Here is a 19,587-nt window from a genome sequence, read left to right on the forward strand (position 1 = left end):
CTAACTGGTAGCCTTCTATGATGTCATGACTAGCTGGGTAGATGAGGAGAAATCAGTGGAGGCTGTGTACCTTGACTTCAGCAAGGTTTTTGACACTGTCTCCTATAACATCCTCCTGGGTAAGCTTAGGAATTGTGGAATAGATGAATGGACAGTAAGATTGATTGAGACCTGGATTACTGGCAGAGCTCAGTAAGTTGTGAGTGTTGTTGAGTCTAGTTGTAGGACTACAGCTAGTGGTGTTCCTCAGGGTTGAACCTGGGTCTGATCTTGTTCGACATATTCAACAGTAACCTGGATAAAGAGATACATAGCACCCTTAGCAAGTTTACTGATGATGCAAAGCCGGGAGGAGGAGATCACACACCAGTACATTGTGCTGCCATTCACCAAGATTTGGACAGAGTGGACAGTTGAATGGAGAGGAACCTTATGAGGTTCAACAAGGGCAAGTGTAAAGTCCAGCATCTGGGGAAGAATAACTGCACACATAAGTATAGGTTAGGGTCTGATCTGCTGGAATAGAGCTCCGCAGTGAGGGATCTGGTTGTCCTGATGGACAGCAAGTTTAACATGAGCCAGAAGTGTGCTCTTGTGGCCTAGAAGGCCAATGGTAACTCATTACCAACTCATTAAAAGGAGAGTGGCCACCAGACTGCGGAAGCTTTTCCTCCTGATTTGACTGTGAATTTGTGCTGGGCTTGAGAGGTGCAGTTAACACTGTACTGTACCCTACCCTCCACAATATTCTGTTGTCGCCTATGCAGTTGGCACTTGAGCTACATTCAATTGACTCTTAAGAAATATATCTAAAAATCACATAACACTGTTAAAAGTTTATGATCTTGTGGGGCGGCATTACTAGCTGTCCAGGGCCACATGCAGCCTGAGGGTCACAAGTTGAACACACCTGCTTTACAGTAGCAAATTTCTGGTTACATGACAAGACAATGTCACTGTTTTTATGCATTTTTCTTTCCCACTGTGCATTTGAAATTGTTCCCGTTGCATCTAAGCCTCAAAGAGTTGAAATGTTGAAACATTCATTTTTAGAAAGCAAATAAGAAAAGCATGTAACGTTTGTTCTCATACCAAAATGTATTCATTTACTGCATTGGAATAATTATTGCTTAATTTTCACATATAAACAATCAAGACAGTGAAAAATTAAGAAATTACTAATATTCTGAATATTCTTTCATACATAAATATTCTTGTATTTTTGTATCTTGTATCTTGTATTGACTGTACATGAAGAAGATACAATTCAAAGTAAAACATGTCAAATCAACTTTTTAGTCAGAACTGAGAGAGCTGTAATATTAAAAATGCTGATGTTTTCAAACAAATGAATATTTTAGTCTATCTAGGTAAGACTTGGATTTGTATCAGCTAAAATATATGTGAAGAAGGTATGTGAAACATAACTACTAAATAAGAAAAAAATCAAACATTTTAAAATCCTGAGTGTTAGTTGATTTGTGACAGTGAACATTACATGTTCCATACATTTAAAATGAAAAACTTAATCTTCTTTAATAGTTATGCATAAAGAAGATTTGGAAAATTTATTAGATGATGACTCTTTACCTTAGGACATTATGAAGAAACGATCACATAAACTGATTGATCATATGCTAGTAAGAAAACAAGACCAAGGAAAGCTTCATGCAGCAAACTGGCTTTCCTTAAGGAACAGAAACAACAGCATATCTCTGATAGTTGTACTGATTTTACAAAACAAAAACAAAAAAAGAATTTGACATTTAAATCATTAAAAATGTCTTTGTTTAGGTGGTACTTCAAGAGAACAAGCAAAATACATAAAATTGTCCTATTCTTAAAATGAGTGTCTGATCTCATTTCCCTTTTCTTTTCCTATGACTTTCTAAGGGAAAGATAGCCAATAATATCAGAACAATCGGACAACTCCCTCATTATTATATAAATTGTTTTCCAGAGAGACTTGTTGAAAGAAGGAATCCTGTCCAAATGATTTCAGCTTTACTGCTTTGTATAGTACAGAAAGTACCATTGCACTCTAATGATGAAAATAGCGCATAGTCACAAATACAAAATAATTCCAAATAAACTGAATAATCATGAATTCTCTTTCAATTAAATTTTCAATATTATACTATTTTCCACACAGATCAGATATTGAAATTTTAATTCTCAGGAAAATTAATCTTTAGGAACAACTTCACATTGAAGTTAATATTATTTAATTGATAGAACTGAAACAAAAAGAAAGAAATCTAGAGAAAAGGAGATTTGAATGTGGCAATTACTAATACTAACATGCCTAACTTTTACACTGTGCTGGGAAAATGAAACTCCTAAATTTAGATTATGAGTCTAAATTCTCTAGACACTGAGTGGTGAGAACTCAGCATATGAAGTATTAATTACAAGTGTTTCTGAATGATTCAGTGACTTAGACAGACAATAGGATATTTCAAAAGAGGAAAGCTCAGATACAACTCTCCCGTTCTTCTCTGTGTAAGTACTATTATAAGACTAGTACTAATAAACTGAAAGAGCACTTCATAGAATCATAGAATCATAGAATCATAGAATCATAGAATCATAGAATGAGCTAGGTTGGAAAAGACCTACAAGATCACCCAGTCCAACCATCCACCTACCACCAACAACCCCCCTAAACTATGTCTCTCAATACAACATCCATACGTTTCTTGAACACCTCCAGGGACGGCAACTCAACCACGTCAATGGGCAGCCCATTCCAGCGCCTGACCACTCTTTCAGAAAAGTAGTGTTTCCTAATGTCCAGCCTAAATCTCCCCTGGTGCAACTCGAGGCCATTCCTCCTCATCCTGTCACTAGTTACAAGAGAGAAGAGGCCGACCCCCAGCTCACTACAACCTCCCTTCAGGTAGTTCTGGAGAGTAATAAGGTCCCCCCTGAGCCTTCTCTTCTCCAGACTGAACAATCCCAGCTCCCTCAGCCGCTCCTCATAAGGCCTGTGCTCCAGACCCCTCTCCAGCTTTGTCGCCCTCCTCTGAACACGCTCCAGGGCCTCAATGTCTTTCTTGCAGTGAGGGGCCCAAAACTGGACACGGTACTCAAGGTGTGGCCTCACCAGGGCTGAGTACAGAGGGAGAACGACTTCCCTACTCCTACTGGCAACACTATTTCTGATACAAGCCAGGATGCCATTGGCCTTCTTGGCCACCTGGGCACACTGCTGGCTCATGCTCAGCTGAGCATCAACCAATACCCCCAGGTCCGTTCCCTCCACACAACTTTCCAGCCACTCTGCCCCAAGCCTGTAGCGTTGCCTGGGGTTGTTGCGGCCAAAGTGCAGGACTCAGCACTTGGTCTTGCTGAACCTCATCCCATTGGCTTCATCCCAGAGATCCAGCCTGTCCAGATCTCTCTGTAGGCCCTCGCTACCCCCAGGCAGATCGACACTTCCTGCCAGCTTGGTGTCGTCTGCAAACTTACTGAGGGTGCTCTCAATGCCCTCATCCAGGTCATCAGTAAAGATATTGAAGAGGACAGGCCCCAGCACCGACCCCTGGGGAACACAACTTGTGACCGGTTGCCAGCTGGATTTAACTCCATTCACCACCACTCTCTGGGCCCGGCCCTCCAGCCAGCTCCTTACCCAGCAAAGGGTGTACCTGTCCAAGCCACGGGCTGCCAGCGCCTCCAGGAGAATACTGTGGGAGACAGTGTCAAGGGCTTTGCTGAAGTCTAGGTAGACCACATCAACAGCCTTTCCCTCATCCACCAGACGGGTCACTCAATCATAGAAGGAGATCAGGTTGGTCAAGCAGGACCTGCCTTTCACAAACCCATGCTGGCTGGGCCTGATCCCCTGGTTGTCCTGCAAATGCCGCGTGATCTCCCTCAGGACAATCTGCTCCATAACCTTCCCCAGCACCAAGGTCAGGCTGACAGGCCTGTAGTTCCCTGGATCCTCCTTACGACCCTTCTTGTAGATGGGAGTCACATTGGCAAGTCTCCAGTCTTTTGGGACCTCTCCAGTTGACCAGGAACGCCGATAGATGATGGAAAGCGGCTTGGCTATCTCTTCCTCCAGCTCCCTCAGTACTCTTGGGTGGATCTCATCCGGCCCCATGCACTTGTGGCAGTCCAGGTGGAGTAGTAGGTCTCTGACCATTTCCTCCTGAATCATGGAGGGTTTGTTTCACTCCCCATCCAAGACTTCCAGGTCAGAGAGTAGAGTGCTCTGAGGACAACTGGTCTGGCTTTTAAAGACAGACGTAAAAAAGGCATTGAGAACCTCAGCCTTTTCATCATCCTCAGTGGCCACATTCCCAGCCGCGTCCAGTAAAGAATGGAGATTCTCCTTGGTCCTCCTCTTACTGTTATTATATTTGTAAAAGAGTTTCTTGTTCCCTTTAATCCCAGCAGCCAAGCTTAATTCGAGCTGGGCCTTTGCCTTTCTAATTTTCTCCTTGCACATCCTGATAACCTCTTTGTACTCTCCCCGAGTTGCTTGTCCCTTCTTCCACAGGAGGTAGATTCTCTTTTTCTCCTGGAGCCGCAGGAAAAGCTCCCTGTTCATCCACGCCGGTCTCCTTCCCCACCGGCTCATCTTGCGGCTCAGGGGGACAGCCTGTTCCTGCGCCTTCAGACTTCCTTCTTGAGGAGCAACCAGCCTTCCTGGACCCCTTTACCCTCCAGGACCAAATCCCAAGGGACCCTTCCTAACCAGCCTCCTGAACAATTCAAAGTCTGCCCTCCGAAAGTCCAAGGTCGCCGTTTTGCTGTCCCCTCTCCTGGTTCCACCAAGAATCGAGAACTCTACCATTTCATGGTCGCTCTGTCCAAGGCAGCCCCCAACTTCCACATCTCCCACCAGACCTTGCCTGTTTGTAAACAGCAGGTCTAGCAGGGCACCTCCCCTGGTAGGTTCTCTCACCAGCTGCAGAAGGAAGTTATCTTCCATATATTCTAGAAACCTCCTTGACTGCTTCTTCTGCGCTGTGTTGTATTCCCAGCATATATCAGGGAAGTTGAAGTCCCCCATGAGGACAAGGACAGGCGATTGTGCAACTTCAGCCAGCTGTTTATAGAACGCCTCATCTGTCTCTTCATCCTGGTTAGGCGGTCTACAACAGACCCCCACCAGGATGTCTGCCTTGTCAGCCTTTCCTTTGATCCTAACCCACAGAGATTCAACGTTGTCTTCCCCAGTTGCAAGTTCAATAACATCATAACAGTCTCTAACACAAAGAGCCACGACACCACCCCTCCTACCTTGCCTATCCTTTCTGAAGAGCTTGTAGCCATCCATCGCAGCACTCCAGTCATGGGAGCGATCCCACCATGTTTCCGTAATGGCAACTAGGTCATAGTTTGCCTGCCGCACAAAGGCTTCCAGCTCATCCTGTTTGTTGCTCATGCTGCGGGCATTGGCATAGACACACTTCAGCTGAGCCCCTTGCCTCACCCCTAATCCTGATGCCCGCCTAGGCACACCTCTTGCAGGCCTGGTTTTATCCCCTTCCCCCTTCCTCTCTAGTTTAAAGCCCTCTCTATAAGCCCTGCCAGCTCCTGGGCAAGGATGTGTTTCCCCCTTTGAGACAGGCCAGACCCATCAGCAGACCTCAGGCCTGGTGCCGAGTAAACCGCCCCGTGATCAAAGAACCCAAAATTCTTGTTTGCATCAGCCTCTCAGCCACGTGTTTATGAGATGGGTTTTCCTGCCCCTTTCAGTGTCCTTCTCTGTCAGTGAAGGGATAGAAGAGAATATCACCTGTGCTCCTATTTCCTGAACTAACCGCCCTAGTCCCCTGAAGTCATTTTTGATAAGTTTCAGGCTTCTGTCAGCAGTCTCATCGCTGCTGGCCTGAACTATTAATAAAGGATAATAATCAGAGGGGTGGATCAAACTGGGGAGTTTTCTAGAGATATCCCTGACCTGAGTCCCAGGGAGACAGCACACCTCCCTACAGGTGGGACATATAGGGCCCTCCGTTCCCCTCAGAAGGGAATTGCCTACGACGATCACCCTTCTGTCCTTCCTGGCAGCAGCAGGCTCAGGCACTCCCTGCAGCCTGAGACCTGAACAGGCGCTCCGTCTGGGTCACCACAGTCTTCTTGAGGTGAGCCCGCTGCCTGGTGGAGACCATGTTTAAACTCACAGATTACCCCTAATCCTTTTTTTTTTCTCCTACCTTTCTCTTTCTCTTGTACAATTGCTTGCAAACTGTAGAGTGGATTAAGTTCTAGCCTGAGTATGAAATGATAATTTGTTTTCATTTGTTTGCTTATTTTTTAACTAGATTTGCTTCTCTGCTCTGGTTCAGCATGCAAACCTACAAGCACCTATACTCGCCTAGTAGTGCAGGCAGCAGAAGGATAAAAATGAGTGAAAAGGCTGAGGAGAGGACTGGGAAGAACTTTTGAGCTTCAGTTTAGATCACTGAACTTGAAAAAAGTAGTTGCATTTTGACAATATTCAGTAAGCTTTTTCAGATGCAAAATAAATTATCAGTAATATCATGTCTGTGTGAGTTGACACTATATAGAAATATCCTTTGTAGTGTTGCCTTGAGTGTTCAAATGTAGAATGTAGATCTGGAGTACTTGGTTACCGTCTTATGCAGCCATTCATGTTAGCTGATGAAAATAGTTAAATAGTGTTAATTTATTCTTGTGCCAGTAGTATCTAGTACCACATTTCTCTGTGCATTCCTCAGAGCAATTGAGTATCAAACTTTATTTATTTTCTTTTTAATCCAGTAGAATAGCCCACACAAACCTTGAAGTTTCCTTAAGTAAAACAGGTTATCCATGCTACTGATGATTATCTGCTTCAGTCTGTCTTCCATCTTCCTACAATACAGAGGACCAAAATGGTGCACAAGACTTAAGCTTGCCAGACCCTCATCCAGTGGCATTCTGTTCTATTTCTTGTGAACATAACCTTCCTGATACATTCTGACATAGCATCTTCCATTTTTGCATTGTCTATAAACTTCATAGTCTCATTCTTTGTCCCCTGGTTGTCCTGCAAATGCCGCGTGATCTCCCTCAGGACAATCTGCTCCATAACCTTCCCCGGCACTGAGGTCAGGCTGACAGGCCTGTAGTTCCCATGATCCTCCTTACAACCCTTCTTGTAGATGGGAGTCACATTGGCAAGTCTCCAGTCTTCTGGGACCTATCCAGTTGACCAGGAAGGTGCCTGCATTTTTCCTTTGATTATGGAGGATAAACTCATCCTAAAACATAAGGTGAAATACATAAATGTTAAAAATTCACCATGACAAGGCTACCTATGTTTTCCCTGGGTTTTGGTGCACAGATCCATCTTCTCAACATACTACTATGATGATTACTAAAACCAAATTTAGTTGTCTGCTCACTCTTCCTGGTGAAGCTACACTAACATGAGTAAAAATGTGAAGTTAAGTGGTGAAAGTGAAAAGGTAAATTGTGACTTACAGTCTTCATTTTATGACTTGATTTTGAACTTCACACCCAAGGCTCTTGTGATGAGGTACAAAAATAAATAAATAAATAAATTGTGTATAGTAGCGTGATTTCTGATCTTCAGAGTAACACCTTGATGGACAAACTCAAAGTTTTCCTCATGTTTATGTGGTGCTTAGACATAAAAGATGAGGTTTTTAATGTCTTCATAAACACACCCGGAGACCAGACATTCCTGGGAGAACAACATATTAATACTGAATTCAGCACTGTCTCAGTTTTAGCAATGTCTGATATACAATTAGAGTTTTCAATGATTTGGTGTTAAAATATTCACTGAGATGTCCAGTTTATCCAGAAAGAGGAAAATGTTGACATGGGAAATAGCAAAGTGTATCTAAGTGTATTTTGATGGAATGAATGCACAGGTCATAGCTTGTTTAGTTGTATAAAGAATTAGTTAAACTAATAGAATTCCCAGCAAAACTAAAACAGTGTTCTGAGCTAAAATTGTGTTTCATTAAAATGTTTTCTTTTCTGTTTCCCTATCTACTGATTAGAAAAAGCAAATATCCTTTTATGTAGTTTATCTCAAACTTATGTTTTTAATACAATTTTCATCACTATTTTCAACCATTCCTTCTTCAAGAAAGAATGAGAAAATAATTTATAACTAAAAAAGGCATCTGATAAGAAAAGTGTCATTCAGTGATAAGGTACTTATTTAGACTTTCAAGCTGGGAAAAAATGGTAAGAGAATGTGTGCTTTTTAATGCAGTTTCACTTAAAAATAATCAGAAAACTCACCCAAGCTAACCTAGAAGTGAAAACTCTACAGCTTCAAACTATCTTAAGAGATGTAAAGCAATATGGAATGGCACGTAATAACTCCGATATAATAACTGATTATAGCTTTGCAACATCTTTATTCTTGAATTTCTATTACAATCCTTCATCAACATAACACTGTCTACTTCAGGAAGAAAAAAAGACAATTGGATGTGATTGAAAAGTTGATTTCATATACATATATATATGTATGTATATATATATATATATATATTTAATCCACCAAAGAGAAGACATTTACAGAGTGAATTTTATCTGATCTACCACTGACATGCTGTTTTGGACATATTATTATGTAAGCGTGATGAATTAGTTTCCATGTTTTGTCACATACACTGTTTCCCCCCCCCCCCCCTTAAAAAATTAAAATTGAAAAATATGAAATAATCAGAAGTTTCTGATTTTGAAGGAAAAAAATAAAAATAAAAATAAAAAAAAGATATTCCTTAGAACACCTTGACCTTCATTACTGAAATTATAATCTGTATTTTCCGAATAACAATATTCAGATGGGAAGCAATATAAACGCACAAATCAAAAACACAGAAAGATTATCAATTCTTCTCAATTTTTCTGAAAACAAACGAACAAAAAACCCAATAACATTGAAAGTAAACAGAAGCAAATTATTGAATACTTAACTTATAATTCAGTGCAATTACGTAGCAAAATTATGAGGGAAACTAGGTTCTCATTTAGTCTTATTGATAGATTCATACATGCATATACATCTGGTATAACTTTACCTTTGATCTTTTCCAAAATAGATTATAAAAGAAAATACATAAGGAAGACAAAAATGTAATAATTCAGAAAAGAAATAACTTAGATGTAGAGTTAGCCACTTAGGGATGTGGGAGGGTGAAGATCTGTAAGAAAAATAGCTCTGAATATAATAATGAAATCTAACCTTTAGTTGAAAGATTGATGTATGTTTTCATCTAAAGGCCTTTTTCATCTTATTTTCTCTCCGTGTCCTGTTGAGAAGGAAGGAGTGAAAGAGCTGTCAGGTGGGCATCTGACAGCCAGCCAAGGTCAACCACTACAAGCATGAAACGAGCAAAATGTATCTGAATGTAGATAATGGAAAAGTTAATGTCTACGCTTGAGCTAGAAAGCTTAAATTTTCTTTATGTTCAGTTTTAAGCTCAGCTCATATTTGTTTGTTCAGTATACTTACATTATAAATGTTTTCACTTATTTCCATAGACTAGGCATGATTCAATATTGCCTTACAAAATTTGGCAAGATGTGTTCTGTGCTGTGTAATTGACAAAATACAAAGCAGTGCCCTGGCTCCAAATTCCACTGCACATTAGAACATGGATTGCACATTTTTTATCTCCTTCTTTCCCCGTGTTTGACCTGTTAGTGAATAATCAGAAATGAACACGTCAGTCCTCACGAGGGAACTTAAGACATAACATTAGCAAAGATTTCATCTAAGATTTTAAGTAGAGATAAATTAGAAAACACAGACACTCTTAAAAGTTACTGTTGTGGATATCTTCAGAAAGAAAATGAGACATTTCTATGGAAAATAAATGAACACATAAATAAAATTCTTTAACATTTTTCAAAGAAATTAGACAGTTAATACAGAGAAAAATATCAATCTTAAACAAATAGAATCATAGAATGGTTTGGGTTGGAAGGGACCTTTAAGGTCATCTAGTTCCAACTCCCCTGCTATAGGCAGGAATACCTCCCACTAGACCAGGTTGCTCAAAGCCCCATCCAGGCTGGTCTTCAATGCTTCCAGGGAGGGGGCATCCACAGCCTCACTGGGCAGCATGTTCCAGTGTCTCACCGTCCTCACGGTAAAGAATTTCTTCTTGATATTTAGTCTAAATCTACCCTCTTCCAGTTTAAAAGCATTTCCCCTTGTTCTATCACTACATATCCTTATAAAAAGTTCCTCCTGAACTTTCCAGTAGGCCACCCCTAAATACATAGCTGGAAAATCTCTATTAGTTCAAGGAACATGATTCAGTCTTTCCCATATAATTTTAGTTTTTGATGGAGAAAAGTGCAAATAAATATGGGGAAAAACTAGATAAAAATAGCTGAAATTATATAATAACGTGTTTTTCACAAGTGCCTGTTTTGAAATGACTATTGTTGTTTTTCCACCATTAAATTCCTACGTTTGTGTATTATTACCACAAACTGCAAGATCTGAAAAACTTTACTTTGATATTGACAGTATTTTTCCCTTTCTGTGTTGATTTTTTTTTTCTGTTCAACATTGTTAAACTTAGAACAGCATACCTAGTGACATCTTGAACTCAGGGTTTACAGAAAAAACAGTTTTGCTCAGCACACAAAATCCTGAGTAGAAGAACGTGTTTTAACAGTACCACCTTACTCGTGTTGGGCATGTATTTTAGATCGTATTTAGTCTACTAAATTGAATCACAAGATTTTTGGCTATCAAAACAAAGATGAATACAACAGAGAGAAAGAATATAATCCAGAAAAAATGCAGTTTACATCTGTGCAATATAAGCTCCAGCATCTAATTATTTCATGTTCTAAAGAAAGCAATTTTATCTTAAAATAATATTAAGTTGTTATTTGTTTCCTTTCACAAGGTGAGTGCAAACTATTAAATTACAGATGTGCATATTAATAATATCAAGTGTGACACAAAAGTCTAATTCTGCATTTCACATACAACCCATACTCCCACTGAAGTTAATAAATACTACATAATTGTAGTTCAAGATTTGGTGTTTTTTTTCTTTTTTCTTTTTCTCTTTTTCTGTGCAGTCTATGTTTTTAAAATCATAACTAACTATGCTATGCAATAAGAAATGGCTCCTTTCAATGAACAGAAAAAAATGGAAGTTTCCAGAAAACTGAAATCTGGAAATTATATTAAGCTCCAGCTACAGAAATCAACTATTTACTTTCTGTGCACATTTCCTATGCAGATGACAAATTGCAGATGCTTTTCCATTTCTAATAGTGTAATAGTTGCTGTTGAAGAGGAGGGAACTCTCATGGCAAGAGACAGCCAAAAGTAAGTTATGTAAAGGAAGAGGAAAACAGTGATGTAGATAAAAGTGTAATTTGTTTTGGTTTTTTTTTTTTTTTTTTTTTTTGTTGGTAGATTTTGACCATATAGTTGTTGAATTATTTTGATTGGAAGGAATTCACAGAGATCACTGAGTTCCAAGGCTATGCAAAAAGCAGATCACTGGCTGCTCAGGGCTGCCTCCAGTCATATTTTACATATTTCCTATGGAGGACATTCCACAGTCTCCTTGGGCAGCCTATGCCAGTGCTTAAATATCCTCAGGGTGAACTAAGTTTTCCTAGTATCTAATCAGATATCTAATTTTTGTATCAACAGAAAGTAGGTATATAAATATTTTATTACGCTGTGAATATAGCTAGGCACGATCATTTAACCTAAATATGTGAGAAATATAGCCATCAAAGGGAAAAGAAAAGGAATTCCTAGTAACATTTATAGTAACACTGTAGCATTCATAGCAACATTTAATTTCCAAATAAGGGAATCAAATAAAAATGACAAAGTTCATTTGAAAATATTTAGGGCCAAGAAGGTAAGTTATAGTATGACGATGCAGAATCATTTAAGAAAACTCTAGAGTCTAAGAACTAATAAATACTATATAAATAACCATAACCAAGAACTTAAAGAAATTATTAATGAGAAAAAAAAAAAAAAAAAAAACACACACAGAAAACTCCCCCCCCACAGTCCCTCAATATTAGGTACAAAAATAAATAAAATCAGTAATTAGTAAAGGAGTAAAAGAGGTATGTGGGGAAATGTGCAGTAGGAAATAACATTAATAGCACTTTTCAAGACAGATATTAAAAGCATAACATACATGAGTACTTTGAAGTAATTGATAAGCATACAGATAATTGTTATGAAGTTCCTATAATAGACTTAGGAAAAAAAAAAACAAAACAACACAACTTTTATGAAGTCTAAGGTAATTAATTTAATGAGGCTATCAGTAAGTAAGGACTGTAACTTCAGCTCTAATCAGATGTAATTTAGTGATGATAAAAAATTGAACCAGATAATAATAATTAAAATTATGTAGCTGAAGGTGGAAACCAGCAATAAACATAGAAAGCAAAGCACACGGGGCAGATTTTAATTGTGTTCAGATTATTTTGTACCTTGGCATTAGTACACTGACACTGAATAAATGGAAACGACTTTCTTGCTCTGGTGGCCCCTCAAAAAAAAAAAAAAAAATTACTATTGCCATTACTCTTGATGGACCATAACTATTGTACTAGTTTGTCAACTGTTTCTGGGCCAGTTCAGCCCAGTTCCATGACTAAATGGGCCAGGGGAACCCACATACACATGCCTTGGGAAAGGGGGAAGAGGGTAAAGGAAAAAAAGTAGGGAGATGGGCCTAAAAACAGAGCAGCAGCAACGAGTTAAGGGAGAAAACTAATTTACTACATATGATATCAGAATGCAAGATAACACAATATAATACAATATAATTGGAATTGAAGCTAGTAAACCAAATAAAATGAGAGAGAGAGTGTCCAGAATCGAAGGCCTTACTCTAATGCAGAAGGTGAGATGGCTGGGGAGCACACACCGCAGAGAGGAGCAGTAAAAGAAGGGAATTGTTTCGTGACTTGCAAGCAGTTTTACCTTTCCCTCTAAACAGAAAACGGAAACGGAACAGTGAAAGTCTTCTGGGAGATGGAGTTCTTCTCTTCTGAGAACCAGGTACCTGGAAATACTGACACTTCACAGAACTGGAGCATTAACCCTTTAACTCCCAGTGCACTACATGACGTTATGATGTGGAATACCGATAAAAATTACAAAGCCATAACATAGTTCTACTTTATGCTGACCATGCAAGGTGCCAGTAATAGCCTGTTCTTTATAATTTGTTATGGGAACTGTCTATCTGAGCTTGGCACCAAGGGGAACAATCAGTTTCACAATGGCCATACTATTTCTGATAAAAGCCATGATGCTGTTGGGCTTCTTGGGCTCCTGAGCACACTGCTGGCTCATATCCAGCCAGCTATCAACCAATATCCCCAGGTCCTTTTCCACCCGGTAGCTTTCCAGTGACTTTTCACCCTGCCTGTATCATTCATTGCATGTGGTTATTCTGACCCAAGTGCAGGATCTGGCACATAGCTTTGTGGAACATCATACAGCTGTACTCAGCTCGTCAGTCTGTGTAAGTCCTACTACTGTAACTATTCTGTGAAAAACAGACACATAAAAGCAGATATATAAAAACTCTCACTGAGTCATTTCTCCATCTGTGAGTTACACAGCCTGTTGTCCTAAACAACTTACAATTTTTTTTCTTGTTAGGTATAAATACAGAGTTTGAAACAGACGCTAGGATTAATTGATCTTACAATTAGATTCAGCAGGCTGCTCTCTGCATCAGAGATAAGAATTGCAATGTGTGTACATGTCAGATTACTCTTCCAGTTTTCATCAATCTTAGCTGACTGATAAAATTTCAACTTCAGCACTTGGTGTGGAAGGTAGATAGTCATTGTAATAACATATACAACTATCTTTCCCAATCGAACTGCTTCCTTGTTTTCCAGAGGGTTACATAAACTATCACAAAAATTGAAGTCAGCAAGCAAATTCTTCCTGTTCTTCAGGTCAAAAGTCTTGTGCCTCACTAACAGTAAATACATACATGATAAATGACACACAGCCTTCAAAGTGGTTCATGTTGATAATGCTGATGATTTATCAAAATAAATTGAAAATGGACACTGGAAAAGAAACTCAAATACTTTTATGTGACAGTTAATTTGATGTAGTTTGTAAATATTCTGCAGAGTAGGAAACACGTTTTGTTTGTTCATTTGTTTTTAATATAGAATGCAATAAGATGTTAATGAACAATCTGCCATTATTTGTGGCAGAAATTTCCTACTGATCCTACTTGAAATGGAATTATTTGTATGCTGTGCTTAACATCAAAATGTTGGAAAGACCCTTGCTAATAAAATACATACTTTTAAATGATCCTCCTCAAATGTTCTATCTCATAATATCTGCTTCTGAAGCAAAATTTTGTTTAAAAATAATGTAAACAAGAGATATTGTAAACAAGATATTGTAGTTTGGTATAGCTCTTAGAAGCTTATCAGTTATTATAAGCTGCAATCAAAATTCTCTTTTCCTTAATTATGTCCCATGATATTGACAAGGTAAAACAAGATTTTACACTAGGACTATAGCAAGTAACTAACTGAACAACCAGTTGGTCCTTTAGCCCAGAAATAACAAAGGACAAGAAAATTCCTGGTTCTTACTATATTGTTATTAATTTCACCTGGAGATTATTTGTGTATATAAACTTACTAGAACTACAGAAATATCAGATTCTGCTAGTTATGTATCTCTATCGTCCCTCCTCATTCAATGCTGATGTACATTTTCTTCCTATCTCCAGACAAATTTGGCTAATGGATCCAGCTATATTTTGCCAGCATCACTATCTCAGTACGTGTTTTACATAAAATTCAATAAACATAATGTTAAAAGTTTAGGACATAATGCATAAAATTATGACTTTGTTCTCCACTCATTCTGCAGGAAAATGAATTCAGCCGTGTTTCACTAGGATGAAATTAGGAAGAATGAATCTGGGGCTGTTCAGGCTGGGGAAGAGAAGGCTCCAGGAAGACCTGATAGTGGCCTTTCAGTATCTAAAGGAAGCTATAAAAAAGAAGGGGACAGACTCTTCAGAAGGGTCTGTTCTGACAGGACAGGGGGAAATGGTTTCAAACTAAAAGAATAGAGATTTAAACTGTATATAAGAAAAAAAATGTTTTATGATAAGGGCGGTGAAGCACCAAAACAGGTTGTTCAGAGAGGTGGTGGATGCCTCAACCCTGGAGAAATTCAGGGGGAGTCTGTACAGGGCTGTGAGCAACCTAATGTAGATGCAGATGCCCTTGTTCTTTACAGGGGAGATGGACTAGATGAACTTTAAGGGTCCCTTCCAACTCAAATGATTCTATGATTTTATGATAACTATTTAATGGATTTTTCATTTTAGAAGTGTGTGCTCTTTAAATATTTTTATATGAGTGTTTTTTTAGTCTAATTTAGTCAGACTTATATGCTTTGAAATATTAAAACTGCTTGTTGCAAAAAAAAAAAAAGAATTATTGCTCTGTGATTTTTTAATCACGTTTCAAAAATTACTCATTTTAAAAAGCAAAATGTAAGAAATACGCAGTGGAGAGTTACAAAATGGTATTTAAAATGAGTAGTTTAATAATCACGTTGTTAGCAATTGTGTCAAGGGAAATGATGTTCACATCTTTTTAAATGTCAACCAATTCTAATCCAACTAGAAGGGGAATTAAGTATGATTTAACACTACCTGTCTACATTCTGCTATCGTCACACAACAGTGGGCAAATAAATGAGCATATAAACATCTTGAGCATAAGACATTGCTGGGGAAAAAATAAAAAAGGGGTTGAGAGAGAATATCATGAGAAAAAATAAAAAGACCCAGTTTCACTTCTACTTAAAAATAGAACAAAATTCCATTCTTATCTATTTTTATGAAAGTTGTATTGTGTTGAAGTGGAAAATTACAGCAATTCTAAGTAATTAAACTCTCCAAAATAAAATAATTTGAGTTTGATCTTAATTGTAGTAAGTGTAGAGAGAAGATATGCATTACAGGCCCTATGACTGCTCCAGTCAATAAGACAACTTTTTTTTTTTTTTTAGTGTAATAAAAGGGATAGATGCAATATCATAAGAATTTCTGACATTCTTTTTGTTGAAGTGAACCGTTGCATTGCTTTAAAAATAAACATATTGAAAAATACCCTTTCTGAAAATAGTGTAAGTTATTTTTTAAGCAAAAACTGAAGTAGCAGCAGAGGAAAGAAAACATGTTATCCTCTTCTGAAAATCAGAATAACTCTCTACTGCTCCTAAAGAATACAATGCCAGCAGAAACAAATTCTTTCCCTCCTGTTTGTGCTCAAGGCTATACATCAGATTTTCAGTTTGACTTCTGCACATTCAGTCTCTCACGGCATGCTAGTTTCTGACTGAACTACTTACTCATTTTGGTGATAGTGTACCTCAGCAGTCTCATATTCCACAGGGATGGTTGGTCAGGTCAGACTCAGGTCTTTAACTATCTTTCTCAGTTTTCTTAAAGATGCACACAAAATACTGGAGTTTCTAGGCTGTCAACATGGGTTTGAGAGGAGAAATAAGTATTTGGGCTCCAAGGGCAAATTGGAGCTCTGAGTTGACACAAAACATTACCATGTAGTCTACCTTGACTATGTTTCTAACGAAGGCATGAGAAACACCTTCTAAGCTGAAAGCGAAAAAGAACATTAAAATGATTTTGTTTTACTTGATCTGCATGCCACTGTCAGATATCTTCCCTGCATGTGTCCTCTAATTATTTTGCTATTATTATTTTTTTTCTAATAGCAAGTTTATATACTTATAGGTGCAAACTGTCAAGCAAGTTCTATTTTAATTTGTTATGGAATTGTCAAATAATTCAGATGTATTTCAGAAATTTTCTCTATCTACATTCATTTCAGGGCCTCACAGTTACAGGTGAAAAGAACTAAAAGCATGAGAAACACCATCATTACCAAGAAAACTGCAGTATAACACTACAGAAATACCAGAAACAATTGTTCTTTTTCAGGATTTGATCTGATTTACTGATCTGAAGTAATGGCCTCAAGTTGCATCAGAGTAGTTACAGATTCGATATTAGGAAAAATTTATTTTCTGAAAGAGTGGTCAAGTTTTAGAACAGGCTGCCCAGGGAAGTAGTGGAGTCACTGTCCATGGAAGTATTCAAGAAAAATATAGAAGTGGCACTGAGAGACATGGCTTTGTTGGCACCATGGTGATGGGTTAACTGTAGGACTAAATGATCATAGAGGCCTTTTCTAACCTTTATGACTCTATGACTCTATAATTTTGAACATCCCCATTGGTGAAAGGAGACAGGAAAAAAAATAAATAGAAAAAAAGACCAAATATAGTTTGACTGTAGAGTAACAGTGCTTAGATAGTGTGATTGAACAACATTTATGTCTACCTGCAGGTGGAGAAACAGTTGAAGAGGGTTTGTGAAGTTTATATTTTTTACACAGTTGAAAACTGCAGAGTCAAAATCATTTATTTTAAGGAACATTACACATCCATAGAAGGGAATAAATATAAAGTTGTTTTGTCTTTTGGGGTGTTTGCTTGTTTGCCTTAACAATTCTAATAAACTTGATTTGTTACTGACCTCTTTGAGATCAACAGTGAAAATCAGGTGTCTTTGCAATGGTTCCCATGAACACATATTTCTTAAACTCTTTGTCCAATAGACTGCAGCAACAGAAAATACTATATATTAAAATAAATAAATGAATAAAAATAAAGGTTAACATCACATTTATGACTTTGTTGTTTTATTTGAATGCTTTGATGTACTACAATACTTCTTATGTAGAAGAGCAGCAATATACAAAGAGACATTCTTGCTTAGAATCCCATGCTCCATGAATGGTGAATTTGTGAAGCAGTATTTATGGAAGAAAAATCCTAAAACACTTCATTACAAGTTTTCTACATTCCCATAATAAATTTTACACAATTCCACAGGGCATCCAATATATTCCAGGATGGATACTTCTTCCCACCAGACCCATGGCAACATTGTTTGCCCTTTTTTTTTGTTTGTTTGTTTAAGTCAGGTGCAAGATCACAAGAAACTTCTCTAAGGCTACGCCTGAGGGATTCCTTCTGAACAAATGACACTATTTGTTCAGTAGATAATAGTTTCATTAAAATAGAACCATGGACTAACTACATGAGATTTCAATATGATGAAATTAATCCCAAAATAAAGGGAAATTCTCCTTCAGTGTGAAATGAAAAGAGGTATAACATTCCTAACATATTTGAGTTAATATCAGAATGATCATAACCCACTAATGTGATGCAGCCATGGTAAAAAATAAATCTTATTTTTAGAATATATGAGGGGATATATTTCTGGCATAGTCATTTAAATTTCTACCTTTGCTTCAATATACTTGACCTGGTGGGATGACATTTAAATTATTATGGACAATTCAGGTCACCTACATTCTAAAAGAGGAATATGTAAGGAAAAGACTCCAATCTTTCAGTATGAGACAAAAAAAAATGGTAGCGTAACCTATTAAAAGGAAGACTGAATTCTATTCAGTCCTAAAACAGTAATGTCATAAGAAATTCAGGGAGAAAGTAATATAAACTAATAGGCAGTGTTAGCACAAAAACAGATGAATAGAATAATAGAATCATAGAATCATAGAACTAGCTAGGTTGGAAAAGACCTACAAGATCACCTAGTCCAACCATCCACCTACCACCAATAACCCCAATAAACCATGTCTCTCAACGCTATATCTAAACGTTTCTTGAACACCTCCAGGGACGGTGACTCCACCACCTCCCTGGGCAGCCCATTCCAGTGCCTGACCACTCTTTCAGAAAAGTAGTGTTTCCTGATGTCCAGCCTAAATCTTCTCTGGTGCAACTTGAAGCCATTCCTCCTCATCCTGTCACTAGTTACAAGAGAGAAGAGGCTGACCCCCAGCTCACTACAACCTCCCTTCAGGTAGTTCTGGAGAGTAATAAGGTCTCCCCTGAGCCTTCTCTTCTCCAGACTGAACAATCCCAGCTCCCTCAGCCGCTCCTCATAAGGCCTGTGCTCCAGACCCCTCTCCAGCTTTGTCGCCCTCCTCTGAACACGCTCCAGGGCCTCAGTGTCTTTCTTGCAGTGAGGGGCCCAAAACTGGACACGGTACTCAAGGTGTGGCCTCACCAGGGCTGAGTACAGAGGGAGAATGACTTCCCTACTACCCCTACTGGCAACACTATTCCTGATACAAGCCAGGATACCACTGGCCCTCTTGACCACCTGGGCACACTGCTGGCTCATGCTCAGCTGAGCATTGACTAATACCCCCAGGTCCGTTCCCTCCACACAACTTTCCAGCCACTCTGCCCCAAGCCTGTAGCGTTGCCTGGGGTTGTTGCGGCCAAAGTGCAGGACTCAGCACTTGGTCTTGCTGAACCTCATCCCATTGGCTTCATCCCAGAGATCCAGCCTGTCCAGATCTCTCTGTAGGGCCTCGCTATCCCCAGGCAGATTGACACTTCCTGCCAGCTTGGTGTCGTCTGCAAACTTACTGAGGGTGCTCTCAATGCCCTCATCCAGGTCATCAGTAAAGATATTGAAGAGGACAGGC

The sequence above is a fragment of the Numida meleagris genome, chromosome 1 (genome assembly GCF_002078875.1).
Source record: "Numida meleagris isolate 19003 breed g44 Domestic line chromosome 1, NumMel1.0, whole genome shotgun sequence".
NCBI classification, from domain to species: domain Eukaryota; kingdom Metazoa; phylum Chordata; class Aves; order Galliformes; family Numididae; genus Numida; species Numida meleagris.